Raw genomic sequence first — 12,209 nt, 5'->3', positions numbered from 1 at the left:
TCATGCCCTATGAAATATTAGCACAAAACACTGTCATTAACACCAGAAAAAAAGACCAACAGGTAAAATAATCACATTAAGACCTATAGCAAATAAATAAATAGTGAAAAATAATAAAACCCACCCCCACATTGATATTTCATGAATGCCTTAAAACAAATGTTTAAACAGTTTTTTGAAGCAGTGCAGAAAACCTCTGCATGCTCCGATGGGTTACAATAACAATGGTCTATTGCAATGTAAAACAAGCTGGAGGATAAAAAGGTGCTTTTTGTTACCATTTTATCAAAGCTGTTCATCTTCTAGCTGCAGGCAGCATTTTGCTGGAATTGCAGATATTTCTCTGTCCAGGCTCCTTTGTTTGTGCATCTCATTTGCATATATTTATCTCCAGCTGAGGGTGCTTTCAGCTCATTAGGGCCACCCCCCTCACATTATTTCATAAGCCAGCTGCTAGGAGGGATTTCACCTGTGGTGACTGAGAAAAGAGGGGTGAAAAACCAAATTCTTCATAAAAAGGAAATCTTCTGACTCTCTTCCCCTATAAATGGGCACCATTTGTGTTAAACAGCCTCTTGTCATGATAGATGCCTCCAGGGGTCAGGGGTTAAAGTTGATTTGAAGGTCAGCAGTAAAACAACAGACAAACCAGACGCCAAACTGGTTCCTTAGCCGTCGGTGGGAGCAGTGGTACAACCAGGTCTTGGACCTTTTTCAACCTCTAATAAAACAGGGGAAGAATTTGAAGTGGATCAAGCAGGCCCCTGAGGAAGCCGTTCGGAAAAACACAAATAATATCAATATCAAGCAGCAACAGGAAACAATGGGCTAGCTCTCAGTGCTACATGCATGCGTCTATTGTTTCAAGAGCTAGGGAATTAATTCCACTTATTTATTTAAGGCGTGTCAACTCACTGCCTAAACCTGTTTCAGTGTCAAGATGAATAAAACTTTTATGGCTCATAAAATAGAGCCATTCATCTCAATGTTCTTTGTGGTGCCTTTTTTTTTTCCTGGCAGACTGCGCTAGGCCTCAGCTTCAAATGGTTACATCCGAACATACTGTTGCTATGTACTGCACCTTCTTAGAAAAGAAAATTATTTGACTAGCAAATGGAGATCAGCAGAAACAATAAAGAACAGGATTTTAGTAGCCTTGTCATAGCCCCCCCCTTTTCACAGACACTTTTTACTTGACTGAATCCATTTCCAGCATGACTTCTTTCTACACAACAAATGATTTTATTTGAAAACAGCAAAAGTACGAAATAAATGTCAGAATGTCAGTCAAAATCGCTTTTAATATTACATACATACATATATATATATATATATATATATATATATATATATATATATATATACACCATTCTTCATGCCAGTTATCCATGTGCGTAGGGGTAGGGAACTTTTTTGGGGTCAGGGGCCACTAACCCACAGAAAAATCAGTTGGGGGCCACACATCACACAAGTGAGAAGCAAAAACAAAGAAACCCTCACTGATGTGGCCCCCAATGGAGAAGGAGAAAGACACCCCCCACATTTCCCTCCCACACCAGAGCGAAAGGGCAGGCAGAGGCATAGTGAGGCTGTTATGCTCCCAGGGGCAAAGACAAAATTTGCACCCCCCCCACCGCCACCACTGTGGCAGGGCCCCAAACTTGGTACACAGCTGAGCCCAACCCTGAGGGAGTGGGGGGAACTTGTACTGTGTCTTTCCCTGCCCCTCCAGTTTGGGGCCAGGCTCCTGCACATACTAACCCACTGGGGAGATGGAAGAAGGTCAGGCTGGGGGTGGAGAGGCGGCGGTGGCAGGCAGAGGAGGAGCAGGCGAGCCAAGGGATGACAGGGGGAGCAGAAGGGGACTAAATTGGTACACCCTAGTGTGGTGTCCAGAGGCAGCTGCCTCCCATACGCTCCTTGCTATGCCACTGGGCACAGGGTAGTGAATTTTGTGGAACACCAGCATGGACTCCCCAATCCTGTGGAGGAGTGGGGGATCCTGAGCCTCAGGGTCTAGATCCAGGCTAGCCAGGGGCCTCATTTGGCCCCTAGGCCTGAGGTTTCCCACCCCTGATCTATGTCTTCTGAATAAGCAGTTTTCATCAGTTTTTATTCATGCCAATTTTTTTCTGTAATTCTCATAGTCTAACCTGTTGTTTTTGAATGGAGTCTTGCAGTCCAAGTGTAATTAAAAAGAGAAAACTCTTTTAATGTGAACATTTTTGCATTATTGCTATTACAATATAGCTGTATTTTTATTATAACTTTCATTTTGCATGCGTACTGATGAATTATTAGTAATACATACAAATCAGATGAGACCATCTCAAACAGCTAAGCCTGAACTAACTTCCATGATCCATTACACATGGCAAATGTTTGTTCAGTGTTAAAATATCAACATAAAACCTACAATGAAATCATGTCATCTATGAAGTTTTGGATCTACAGGTTACTCAATACTATAAAAGATGCTTTTTTATTAAAAACAACCATCCTTCCCCATTACTTATATTGCATAACAGCTCTAAAATCAAAGGTTCAAATAGTAGTTGGAAATGATGCATAAAATCTCAGCATTTTCTGATAGATTGTAGAGTTTGTGGTTTATTGCAATGTAAAGCAATCTGGAGGAAGAGAAGGTGGTTTTGTTTACCATTTTCATCACAGCTTTTCATCATGTTGATATACTTATGCTGTATTGTGACCTAACATATGTTGCATTTCATTTCATTTCTTTATTTATTTTCCAAGTTGTTACCACTTTCACTGTTCAGCATCCAAGATAGCAGATATTTCCCAGGATTAAATCTCATCTAAACTGAATCTCTACCTACAAACAAGCTGATAACTACAAACCACAAAATATTTAATTTGATCAAGTCATTTTTTTACTCAATGTGAGGCCATAAGTACCTGAATACATATAGACTAAGAGATCTGCCTACTCAAATTGTAATTATACTACTGTTTAAGCCAAGGAAGGCATGGTTCTAATTGAAATGCTTTTGAATTTTGTTCACCTCCTTTATTTCATTTTCTATCAGAAAGCATTGTGAAGTCATCTGTATAACTTGCCATATTTTCCTGGTATCAAGTACTGAAAACACCATGAGCCTAACATAGATATACACAGTTTATTTCTCCCCGGGAGTTTCATTTTTCTTTTTCTCAAATCTAATCACTAATTCCTTTGCTTGGACAAATAGTTAAAAATGTTAAGTGCTAGCAGTGTCTCCTACCTCCCCCTCATATCTGTCTCTGTTTATGGAACAGGCCCTGGTTTCCTCCTTTTCTCATTCAGCTCTGGGTCTTCAGGTCAGGAGACTGTAAATACACACAGCACTGCCCCAACCCATAAATCTGAGCAACGGGCAGGCTTATATATTCAGATAAGCAATGCAGAAAAAGAGAGAGAGAGAGAGAGAGAGAGAGAGAACTAACAGACTCTTTGGTGAAGCAGGCATTTTCCTAGAAACCAAAAATTAAATGCCAACAAACCTTTAGAGTAATCTCCTTCAGAAGAGAGGAGGGCAGGGATAAGGGGAAATCTTTTGTTACCTCCTATTATTTGCCTTTAAACACTGAATCAGGAATCTTCACTGTCTTTTCTGCCCATTGTTTATATACAAATCATTACAAAATGCTTTTTATTACCTTTGAGGCAATGAAATTAAACAAGAGATTTCTGTTACTTTATAACATGTGTTAGCCTCTTCAAGAACTTTGTTGCGGTTTTCTTTTGTCATTTTTATTCCCAGGGCTTCTGATGCTTTCAAGGAAATTGTCCCCTAGTTATTGCATCTCAGCACCAAGGCCTTAGGATAAATAACGTTGTTGTTACTCACCTCACCAATTTTCAAGAATTATTGCTGCAGCAAATGGGAACAGCACTAATATTTGCAAAGTGATGAATGGATTGTTACATACCATTCATCCTGTGTGGCCTCTAGTTATCCCAAGAGCCATCCAAATCTTTTGAAGGGTGTGGGAGAGGGTGAGATTTGGAACTGAGACACTTTGTGCCATCAGAGAAGTAGATAATCTCTAATGCTGAGATCAATCTGGACATAATCTAATACTGGAAGAAGATATAGCAAGAACTACAGACAAAAACAAAGTTGTCATCTAGTTCAATGAAGGCACTTTCTGACATTTTCCTGCCCCTTTCACATGTTGATTTGCCCAGTTCTGCTTGTGACAGGAAAGATGAATTGAAGACTATCTTGTTTGTGCCACAAATTGCTACAGAAATATTTAGAGAACTACACAAGACATAGAACTTCTTTACTCAGATATAGCTGACGTTTCCTCACTCTAATCACAGTATCTCTGACTTTATCTCATGTAAATGGGCCCCACTTGTAGAATACTTTATTTTTTTCACTTTTGTTCTGATGAGGTGTAACATGCTACAGATGTTAATACTAGAGAAGCCATTACACACAGTGGCCTTCCCAACTCGAAGTGAAGGAGAAGTGAAAACTTCAGTTAGTTGACAGGCGTCTCCAGAAAACCATGCCAAAGAGAGCAATTATTTTCAAGTCCATTCAGCCCCACTCTCCCCTGGTTTCCCCAGTGACATAAAACAAATGTAAGTCAAATGTCTGCGGTGCTGGTGAACAGCAGGTTTAAAAGTTTTCACTAATATGTGAACTAGAAAGAAAGACTTTTTTCTGTGCTCTTGACATTGAATTCTCCGTGAATTTTCCTCACCAAAACTGAATTAGGAAATTGTAGTGGCAGTGAGGATTTTGTCAGCAATTCTGTTGTAAACCTGCATTTTCAGGAATATTATAACATAACCAAGTCTGAAACCTTCTCTAAAAGAAATCTCAGTCCAAGAATTGCCAGAGTTTCTATAGTTAAAAAAGAAAAGAAAAGAAAAGAAAAGGTTATTTTTAAAAAGGAACTTGTGCATCACTTTAATTTATGATGTAGAATTTTCTTTTTTATTTAAAACAAATGTCCAAATCAATTATTCATATAACATGAGTCATGGTGAAGAATCCACCAAATATGCAGTAATTATGAACAAATCGAAACATTTAAATGCTGATCCACCTTAGGTTGCATAAACAGTTTTAAATATTCTAAATATCTATTAATATGCTTCTGTAATTAATGAAAGTTTTCTGTTGCTTATAAACAATATTTACTGGGTTGATAAACAATTTAGGATGCAATCAACTAAAGTTCCCTTAAACCACTCTGATGTACCTTGAAAAATGACTAGGTCATCAGTATCCCACCTTTTAAAAGTTCCTGACTATGTTATTATCTACCCCCAATCAGCCACAAAGGGAAGGTTCTGCACAGGATTCATGTGTTTTCTCATGGAGCTGGGAATCTGCCAATCCTATGGTAACTCTCTCTCCCCAAATCTCATCCCTCACCCAATCTGAGGCTCTAGTCCTGCAACTTTACCTGTGAGAGTGTTCCCCAGCTCCTATGCTCCGGTGCACCTCAATGGAGGTTTGTTCTGGATTGTGGCATTGATATATTATCTTTCACAAAGACTGTTTTTCAGAACACTTCAGTAAGTTATACGGAAAGTTCATTTTCAAAAAAGCGTGTGTGTGTGTGTGTGAGAGAGATAGAGAGAGAGAGAGAGAGAGAGAGAAATGAAGACACAAATTAGAAACAATTAGAAACACAGTTTCAGCTGAAATTTGCCATGATGCAACGAGCTTGAAAGTTGCTGAAAAGGTAATATATAGGTAAGGTGTCCTAAACTGGTGGAGCTGCAGAAAAGGCTCTGAAACTAAACATTGTCATGTGTGGTAGGCCAGAGCTAGAGAGCATGGTTGTGAACAGACACTATCCATAAAACAGGCTTGAATAAGCTCCTAAAGGTTGTTTAAAATAGAGAGGGCAGTTTTGAAATGAACGGGGAGTCACTTGAGTTGATGCCAAATGTTAGAATGTTACATAGCGACTGCAAGCTATAGAGAAAGGAGTTGTTATAGACAAAGGGGGAGGAATAAGGCATTGATGAGGATTTAGGGAAAGGGAAGTCAAGGTGGAGGCATATGCAGGCAATGTTGGTACAATGCAAACACTCTGTGCACAGAGATGTGGAGCACGTGAGATACTTAGGTAGCAAGGTCTTCAAGGAAAGAACTAGAATTGTACTCCTTTGTGTGAGGCAATTAGATGCTTAAAAATAAATGACAGTGTAATAACTAAGGCAGGAGGAGAAGAAACTTAATGAACAATCACACCAAGATTCTGAGCAGCAGTGGAGACAAAAGATCAGATAGAAGAGGAGACAGCATGGTGCTTGAGAATGCTCCTCTTGCCCAAGGCAAAAACAGCTTCTGTCTTTAAGTACTGTCACTGAAAAACAAAAAAAACAAAAAAAGAGTTCCCAACTTACCTAACCTGCATTAGCAGTCTCAGGATAAGATAGCAAGGAACACACAGAAACTCAGCTTTTAACTTGAGGTAGCCATTCAATTTCCACCTTGGGCTTCCCTCCAAGCTTGAATGTGAGTTGCTGACTTGAATTAAAAGCTGAGTTGCTGTGTCTTCAGGCCCCTCCAATGGGGGGTGGGCAAAGAGGAGCAACTACCGGGGCCTGGTGAGTCAAAAAAGGCCGGGGGCTCCAGTCAGTGGCAATGTCTGGAGCCCTGGGCCTTTTAGGAGCCCTGGGCAGTTCACTCTGAGTGGTGCTAAGAGTTGGTTGGGATACAAGAGGTGGGGACATGGAATGAGGTTTACAGGAATGCTGAAATAGCACATAAGTTATTTCAAAAATTATTTTGAAATAGTGGATGCATTCCATGGACTCAGGGTAGCTATTTGCAGTCTAGATGTACCCTTAATGTCTACTGTTTTAATCTGTATTTCTAATCTCCTTGCTTCAGAAACAGCCTCAGAAATGCTCACAAGCTTGCTTTGTGTGATTGTAGTGCTGAACTTGGGATATGGAAAAGATTATTCTTAATTATATTACTTATTTATTGTACCATAATATATTTATATGTACCTTCTGCTACAGCAGCAGTAAGCTGCTTTCTAAAGCCATTATCTATGTGCTGTGAAAACGTGGTTGATTAAATGGGATCAGAATATGCTGTAATATCGGTTCTGTGCACCCTTCAGCATTATCTAGACCTATCTTTTCCAGTACACAGTCAACCTCTGGAACTCCTTGCCAGAAAATGTGGTGAAGGCTAGAACTTAACAGGGTTAAAAAAAGAGCTAGATAAATTCATAGAGCTTAGGTCCATCAATGGCTATTAGCCAGGATGGGTAGGAATGGTATCCTAGCCTCTGTTTCTCTGGAGGCAGATGACAGGAGAGGGATCACGTGAGGATTACCTATTGTGTTCTCTCTCTCTGGGGCATCTGGTATTGGCAGAGAGAATACTGGGCTAGATGGACCATTGGTCTGACCCAGTATGGCCGTTCTTATGTACCTCCCTTGACATGATATATTTTCACTTTGTGACCTATGGTCAATCAGTCCAACACAGTCATAATTTCTCCACTAGTTTTATGCTGGCATAAAAGCACTGAAGTTAATCAAGTTACACAGGCATAAAATTGGGATAACGACTTGCACAGTTTGACTCCGATTTGAAAATCCCCTTTTAAAGGACCCCCTGAAATAATCATAGCAAACAATGAGCAAAATATTGGAGACAGGTTGTAAAAGATGTCCTTCACAAAGAGGCTGGTAAGTTCGGAACAGGATGAAGCTGGTAGGGCACAATTTTAAAAATCCATATAATATATACCGGGATTTTCACAGATCACTCAGCATTCTATTTCTCTGGTTACTTATAGAGCCCCCAGGATCTCAAAACATTCATAGAATGTTCCCGTGAGGACCAGGATAGATTTCACACCATGGCCAAATCACAGGCAATAGTTGTAGCTACAGTGAAACTGAACCCTGATGTCCACTGAGTCCCATGCCAGTGCATGATCTTCTTGAGCAGCCAACTCTTCTCTGGCTGAAACCAATGAAAATTCCCACTATCTTTGAAAGGAACAGTTTAGACCAGGGCTGAGAGTTTTTCAAAATCTTTCTCGACATGGGTAATGAATTGGGATTTTATAGTGTTAGGGGCTGGGTGAAACCTTGTTATGGGATAATGGGAGAGGCTTATGCTTAACTGAATAGTTAGTTTACCTGTGACAAAAAGTGTGTGTGTGCCCAGCCAAGAGCTTTTAGGAGAGTATTGTTGTGGGTAGAAGTATGTGTAGGGTACAGTGGGGATGGGGATGGGGAAGGGGAGAGAACACTTAGGCTGTGTCTAGACTGCAGGGTTTTTTCGAAAAAAGTAGCCTTTTTTTGAAAAATCTTCACCTGCATCTAGACTACAGCCACATTCTTTCGAAATTAAATCGAAAGAACGCGGCTTTTCTTTCGACAGCGGTACTCCTCATTTCACGAGGAAGAACGCCTTTTTTTGAAAGTGCTCTTTCGAAAAAAGGCGTTCTTGAATGCAAACAGGGCTTTTTCAAAAGAGAGCATCCAGACTGCCTGGGTGCTCTCTTTCGAAAAAGCGGCTTGCTTTTTTGAAAGTACTGCTTGCAGTCTAGACGCTCTTTTTTGAAAGAGGCTTTTTCGAAAGTATCTTTCGAAAAAGCCTCTTTTGAAAGAGGCTTGCAGTCTAGACGTTGCCAAAGAGACTGAGAGCAGACAAGAAGCGAGAGAGAGAGAGAAAAACCCAGAAAGCCAAGCAGGAGCCTGTAAGTTTAGCTCAACCTTGGAAAAATCTTAGCTGGCTGTGGTGTGGCTAAAGAGATTTGGGGTTTATAAGCTAAGAACCTGGTGCTTCTGCCCCAGCTCCTTCTGCATTCAGACACACAGACTTTGTATGTCCATAAACAAGACTGCATCAAAGGAAATACCAGATTCCATCAATTTCTGCTTCCAAATGGAACATCCCAGGGCCCCTCAACTTTGACTAGCTGCTCAGATTGAAAAGAGGCAACAATCGTATACTTTATAATTACAGTTCAGGTGTGGATGGCGGGTGAAAGCCCAGCTGGGAAAGGCAAGCCCAGCCCCTCCACACCCAATTCTTTCTGCCCGAGGTCTGCCCCTGGAGCCATGCCCCGCCCACACTCAGCCAGCTCTTTCCTGGCCCTATGGAGGGCAGGGGCTACAGTGTTACATCCTGGTACCAGCCTTCCCTGGCATCTGGGGAAGCTGGGCTGATTCACCACCACCCCAGCCTTCCCCGGTGGCTGGGAGAAGCCTTTGGCGGTTGAGCATGTAGGCAGTGTTGGGAAGGCTGTGCCTTTCTTTGCCTACATTACCGGCCCCCCATAGCTATAGGCATGGGCAGAGTGGATGGCTGGTGGTGAAGGCAAGCGAATAGAAATGTTTGTGTCATAGGGTATGTCTACACTACCCTCCTAGTTCGAACTAGGAGGGTAATGTATGCATACCGCACTTGCTAATGAAGCCCGGGATTTGAATTTCCCGGGCTTCATTAGCATAAGCGGGGAGCCGCCATTTTTAAATCCCCGCTGCTTCGAACCCCGTGTAGCGCGGCTACACGGGGCTCGAACTAGGTAGTTCGGACTAGGGTGCCTATTCCGAACTACCGTTACTCCTCGTGAAACGAGGAGTACCGGTAGTTCGGAATAGGCACCCTAGTCCGAACTACCTAGTTCGAGCCCCGTGTAGCCGCGCTACACGGGGTTCGAAGCAGCGGGGATTTAAAAATGGCGGCTCCCCGCTTATGCTAATGAAGCCCGGGAAATTCAAATCCCGGGCTTCATTAGCAAGTGCGGTATGCATACATTACCCCGCTAGTTCGAACTAGCGGGGTAGTGTAGACATACCCATAAAGAGTGTTACAGTTAATTAGGAAGCAATCCACTGTGCCTTTAAAAGAAAATAAGTTTTGGATAAAAAGCCCAGATAAAATTCCAAAGCAAGCCTAAATATTTCCAGGTTTGCTCACCCTATCCCTAAAGCTGATCTACCCTGAGCGTGTTTCAAAGGGCTCGAGTAACACTCTGTGCCAAAATAAATGTTACTTTAACATCCAGTAGGCAGAAGAATGAAAGCAATAAGATTTGTGAGTAAGAAAAAAAAAAAAAGAGCCCAAACAGGAAAAACTCTTTCTTCTAATTTTAAAGTATTGTAAAGTCTTGCATGATCAAGGCTGTTCTACTCATTCAGATGTAATCAATTTGTAGATACATATACAGCAATGGAAAGTGCTCTCCCTTCAATTCCAGCAAAATCCCTTAAATGTTCCAGGGCTTTGTGAAATGATTGCTATCAATGCCAACCAAATGCTTTAGATCCCCCCCTCTGGCATGTCTTTAAATACTTTATTTATTTTTAAGCACTAATGTTACCTCCCTGTATATAGAAAAAATATCTCTAATGAAATCTGGTTTTCGAGAGTTAAATGTTCTAACTTTTTATATTTACCTAATTGGTTTAATATGTTTTTTTAAGCTCTAACAGTTCTTGATTTTGCAAGTGTAACCTTATTATACATATTTTGTGCAATATCACTTATAGATCAACCACATCAGACTATCACAGTACAATGTGTTTGTCCAAATCATCTTGCTCTGATGGTTTTAACTCACCTAAATTTTTGCAGAACAATCTAAAAAGTAAAAGTAAAACTCTGGTCATCTGAATAAGTGGGCTGTGCCCACGAAAACTCATGATACCATCTACATGTTTTATTAAAGTGCTACCAAACCATTTGTTGGTTTTTTAAGTTTATCCTGTACAGACTAACTTGGCTACCCCTGAAGCTTATAAAAAGTAAAGTTATTGTGATAGCTTTACTAGATGTTTTCAGAAAGGGAGACATTTACAGACAATTGGCCCCAAATTTTTTTAATGAGTTGAAAATGAATGTTTTTGCTGTGTATGATATTGTTCTCATCATACTAATTAGTTACATTGTGTTGGGTATTTAAACATAATGTATAGTAATATTGTTCTTGCAGTTGCAATATGTCTAACCCAAGTGTTCAAAATCAGGAGTCTGGCTCAAAAATCATGAGATTTTTACAAATAAGAAATCCTCAGTCCTTTTTATTTGCCACCTGCTTTTTCAGTTTATAGGGTTTTCAATCTTTTCTCTGCAAGGAGGAGAGTTAACTCTTCCTTCTTTTAATGAAAGCTGAAATTTTAACTTAATTGCAAGATTCCAGAAGCAGAATCTACAAGGGGAAAAATTATGAGCTTTATGATTCAACCATGAGAGCTGGTAACACTGCAGATGTAAAGATATCTTGGTCAGACAATAGTTATCCACAAAGTTTCCTGGTAAGTAAAATATATTTATATATTGATTTTTTTCCAGTGGTTTTCATCAATGCTCTGTGTACCTACTTCAGGTTTTATTACAAACTGGATTCTTTCTGATTCTTTGACCATGAATCTCAGGACCAGAGGAACAGTGTTCGATGCAGAAGTCCGGGGAGAAAAGGAGGCTTCCGTTAGTGCTTCATAACAGTGCTTCTTTTAAAAGTTCTGCTCTAGGAATCACACTGTGAATCTATGATTTCTTGGTCCGCTGTGGCCAATTCACCCCCAGAGTAAGTTAGAGCTACCTCAGTACTACTCTAACTTGTGGGAGCCAACAATGGTCCCTAAAGTTCCATTGTGGATTTCTGGAACAGAGTTCTTATGCCATGGGCTGGGGTTGTAAGAGTGATCAATGCTCTTTATTTTCAAAAATGGCTACTTCTTTCAATTCACTTCACATCGCCTCTTAGGAGCAGCACTAAGATATACCCTACCATCCCTTTCCCCTGGCTGGCATGCATAAGCAGGAAGCCTTTGAAATTCAGCACATTGCAAGCACCCTATCCTTTCACCACACCCTCCTTTGCATGGCTGAGGTGAGTAAGGACAAGCTTACACTCTTGCCCTTGTGTTTCTTTAGAAAAATTTGTACAGTTGAGCTTTGGATTCCAAGTTCAAATTAAAACCTCTTCCAAACTTGATAATTTTTGCAGCTCATGTCCCTTCATGCTCTATCTACTATGCCCATTATTAAAACATAGCTTGCCAACAACACCGCACATAACTTTACTACCTGCTATCATTAACAATAGGAACCAGGCATTCTTCCTTTAGGTCCTTCTTCTTCTCTCTTCCATACATACACTTTCCCTGCAAAGTGAAAAATGATCATTTGTGTTTTATCAGACCATAAAACCATCCCCTCCCCCTGGACTCTTTAGCTTTTTCAAAGTTT

General features: G+C 40.6%; 2 long non-coding RNA genes across 2 annotated transcripts in view; one reads left to right on the top strand and one right to left on the bottom strand.

The window, feature by feature from the left end:
• LOC112544278 (uncharacterized) overlaps positions 1-832 on the bottom strand; it is a 44,789-nt gene extending 43,957 nt beyond the window's left edge. Inside the window, exon 1 of the long non-coding RNA XR_012903008.1 lies at positions 279-832. This is a non-coding gene — a long non-coding RNA (uncharacterized LOC112544278). The remainder of the gene's footprint in view (positions 1-278) is intronic.
• Positions 1-12,209, top strand: part of LOC142828069 (uncharacterized) — a 43,472-nt gene that overhangs the window by 12,660 nt on the left and 18,603 nt on the right. The window lies entirely within an intron of this gene.

The sequence above is a fragment of the Pelodiscus sinensis genome, chromosome 3 (assembly GCF_049634645.1).
Source record: "Pelodiscus sinensis isolate JC-2024 chromosome 3, ASM4963464v1, whole genome shotgun sequence".
NCBI lineage: Eukaryota > Metazoa > Chordata > Testudines > Trionychidae > Pelodiscus > Pelodiscus sinensis.
Note: the sequence above shows the minus strand (reverse complement) of the source record. Positions and strands in the feature narration are given on the sequence as shown.